Below are 4,340 nucleotides of genomic sequence, written 5' to 3' on the forward strand. Positions count from 1 at the left end.
GAGCCAAGGCAGCCAGCACTCTAGTCTAGGCCCCGCCCCTTATTTGCATAGAGGCGTGGTCTCCCGGAAGCCACGCCCCCTCCGGGCAGAAGGCTTGCAGGTGCTTGAGCTGGAGAGCCAGGCCTTTCATTGGAAACTATCCCAATGCATCTACACTGCAGAATTGATGCAGTTTGGTACCATTTTAACTGCCAGGGGATTCGTAGCTGTACGAGCTTCAATATAATATATTGTACACACATATAATATTGATTAAAATATTATAACAATTATAATATAATAATAATATAATATATTGTACACACATATAATATTGATACTAATGTTATGATTATTATAATATTATAATATAAAATATCATATACACATATAATATTGACAATATTATAATTATATAATAATATAATATATTGCATACAGTATAATATTGATAATAATATTATAATTATTATAATATAATAATATAATATAATCTATAAGAATAATATAATCTCATAACTTTAAGGCTTAGATATTAATATATTATATTGTAGTATTAATATATTACTGATGTGCTGTGTTAATATTATAATGTATACACATGTAATATTGATAATAATATTATAATATTATAATAATCATTATAATAATATAATATATTGTATACACATAATATTGATAATAATATTATAATTATTATAATATAATATAAACTATAATAATAATATAATCTAATATGTTTAAGGCTTAGATATTAATATGATATATTATAGTATTAATATATTTCTGGTGTGCTGTGCCAATAATATAATGTATACACATATAATATTGATAATAATATAATAATATAATATAATAATAAACTATAATAATAATATAATCTAATATGTTTAAGGCTTAGATATTAATATGATATATTATAGTATTAATATATTTCTGGTGTGTTGTGCCAATAATATAATGTATACACATATAATATTGATAATAATATAATAATATAATATAATAATATAATATAAACTATAATAATAACATAATCTAATATCTTTAAGGCTTAGATATTAATATGATATATTATAGTATTAATATATTACTGGTGTGCTGTGCTAATAATATAATATATTGAATTATACACATATAATATTGATAATAATATTATAATTATTATAATATAATATAATAATATAATATAAACTATAATAATAATATAATCTAATATCTTTAAGGCTTAGATATTAATATGATATATTATAGTATTAATATATTTCTGGTGTGCTGTGCCAATAATATAATATATTGTATTATACACATATAATATTGATAATAATATTATAATGTAATGCAATATATTACTAATAATAATACAATGTAGAAATTATATATTTTATGTTACATGTAATATTACAAATAATATTACACTATAGTGGTATAGTATAATATATAATAATAATATTGTGCTGTGCTAATAATATAATATATCGTATTATAATCTAATAATATAATATATTGTATACACATATAGTATTGATAATAATACATATTATAATGTAATACAATAAAATAGTAATAATAATACAATATAATAATTAGATATTTTATATTACATGTAATATTACTAATAATATTACATGTAATATTACTAATAATATTACAGTATAGCGGTATAGTACAATATGGGAATGTTTGGTATTAATATTGTGCTATGCTAATATAAGGTATATACATATAATAATAATATAATGTAATACAATATAATACTAATAATAATTCAATATAATATTGTAATAGAATACTATTATATTAAATATAATACTACTGATAATATATAATAAAAAATATATAATGAAATACTGTTTTATTTTGGGACATAATGTTTTTTATTGTCGGTAGCTCAATGGGATTTACAGCCATAGCAAACATGCTCAAGACCCATGCCGCGATTAATAGCATGGCAATTAATAATGATTAATTATGGTCATTTTTTTAAAGAGTTAAACAATTAACATATATATATATTTAAAATTAAATAACTAATATTAAATTATTTTAACAATTCGTAGGCCTTATTTTTATAATCTGGCCATATATTTTATTATGGGCTTCCTGATTCCTGCCACGCTATTTTAACACCAAGATGCAATATTGAAAAATGCAGAATTCATCCTTTCGAGATGAGCATAACTTTGCAGGTAACTCATTTTCCAAATCCTATTTTAAAAATCAGGCTGGTTTTTTTTCACCCGAAGACACTGCTTGCCCCTGAAATAGACTTTTTGCCATTTAGGATGATTGGCAGGCTGTCAAATCACTGCACATTGTCATTGGGATCATTCACCTCCAAAAGGCCCTCCTTCTCACCCACAGAGCAGAGAATAGAGAGAAGCACAGAGCCAGCCAGCCTTCCTTCCTTCCTTCTTTCTTTCTCCCCTCCTCTTTTCCTCTCTTTCTTCACTCTTCTTTTCTTTCCTTCTTTCTTTCTTCCCTTCTTATTCCCTATCTTCTTTTTCTTTGTCTTCCTTCCTTCCTTCCTATTCCCCTTCTCCTTCTCCTCTCCTTCCTTCCTTCATTTCGTCCTTCCTTCCCCCCTCTTCCTTTGCTTTCTTTCTTCCCTCCTTTTTCTCTATCTTCATTCTTTCTTTCTCTCCTCCTTCTTCCTTTTCCTTCCTTCCTTCCTTCCTTTTCCCTTCTCCTTCTCCCTTCTCCTTCCTTCCTTCCTTCCTTCCTTCCTTCCTTCCTTCCTTCCTTCCTTCCTTCTCCTTCCTTACTTCATTTCTTCCTTCCTTCCTCCCTATTCCCCTTCTCCTTCTTCCTTCCTTCCTTCCTTCCTTCCTTCCTTCCTTCCTATTCCCCTTCTCCCTTCTCCTTCCTTCCTTCCTACCTTCCTTCCTTCCTTCCTTCATTTCTTTCTTCCTTCCTTCCTTCCTTCCTTCCTTCTCCTTCCTTACTTCATTTCTTCCTTCCTTCCTTCCTATTCCCCTTCTCCTTCCTTCCTTCCTTCCTTCCTTCCTTCCTTCCTTCCTTCCTTCCTTCCTTCCTTCCTTCCTTCCTTCCTTCCTATTCCCCTTCTCCCTTCTCCTTCCTTCCTTCCTTCCTTCATTTCTTCCTTCCTTTATTCCTTCCCCCCTCTTCCTTTGCTTTCTTTCTTCCCTCTTTCTTCTCTATCTTCTTTCTTTCCCCCTCCTTCTTCCCTCTCCTTCCTTCCTTCCCTTCCTCTCCTTCCTTCCTTCCTTCCTATTCCCCTCTTTCTTTGCTTTCTTCCTTCCCTCTTTCTTCTCTATCTTCATTTCTTTCTCCCCTTCTTCTTCCCTCTCCTTCCTTCCTTCCTTCCTTCCCTCCATCTTCCTTCCTTCCTTCTTCCATCCTTTCACCTCCTCATTCCCTCTTTCACTGTTCCTTCTTCCATCTTTTCACCTCCTCCTTCCTTCTCTTCTTTCTCCCTCCCTCCCTCCCTTTCTTTCTTTCTTTCTTTCTTTCTTTCTTTCTTTCTTTCTTTCTTTCTTTCTTTCTTTCCTCCTCCCTCCTTTTTCCTTTCTCCCATCTTCCTTTCTCCCCTTCCATCCCTTTTTCCTTCTCTCCTCCTTTCCTCTATTATTTATTTCTTCTTCCTTCCTTCCCTATTTTCCTTCCTTTCTCCCATCCTTCCTCCCCTCTTCCTTCTTACTCTTCTTCCTTCCTTCTTTTTGCCCCTTTTCTTGTCTTTCTTCTTCTTTCCTGTTTTTTTTTTCTTTCTCCCTCTCCCTTCTCCTTACTTCCTTCCTTCCTTCCTTCCTTCTTCCCTCTTATTTCTTTCTCCCACAATTCCTCCTTTCTTCCCTTTTTCCTTCATTCTCTCCTTTCTTTCATTGTGTGAAATAAGTTTCAATTGTATATACCAAGCATGGGCAAACTTGGGCCCTCCAGGTGTTTTGGACTCCAACTCCCACAATTCCTAACAGCCAATAGGCTGTTAGGAATTGTGGGAGTTGGAGTCCAAAACACCTGGAGGGCCCAAGTTTGCCCATGCCTGGTATATACCAAAAGACCTCTCCCGCATTCACTCGTTGTGTTGGAAATCAATATATGTCGTATCACATTTTATATATTTCATAATTCCAACCAGGAAACAGATCCTTGATGATTAGCACGAATTCGGCTTTTATGACTTTGTGAGTCATGTGAAACTTCTTAGCAACAGAGATCCTTCTGCTTTGATGAAGTTTCTGATGGGGAGATTACACTCATATAAAACTCACCAACAATAGTCCTTCCTGGAAATAGACAGCTGGGGATTGCCAGGAGGTTTTTTTATACAAGCACAGGTTACAAGCCAGAAATCTTCTGGGTATTTTTTGTCATTTGGGAGTTGTAGTTGCTGGGATTTA

This window comes from Anolis sagrei, chromosome 3 (assembly GCF_037176765.1).
Source record: "Anolis sagrei isolate rAnoSag1 chromosome 3, rAnoSag1.mat, whole genome shotgun sequence".
NCBI lineage: Eukaryota > Metazoa > Chordata > Lepidosauria > Squamata > Dactyloidae > Anolis > Anolis sagrei.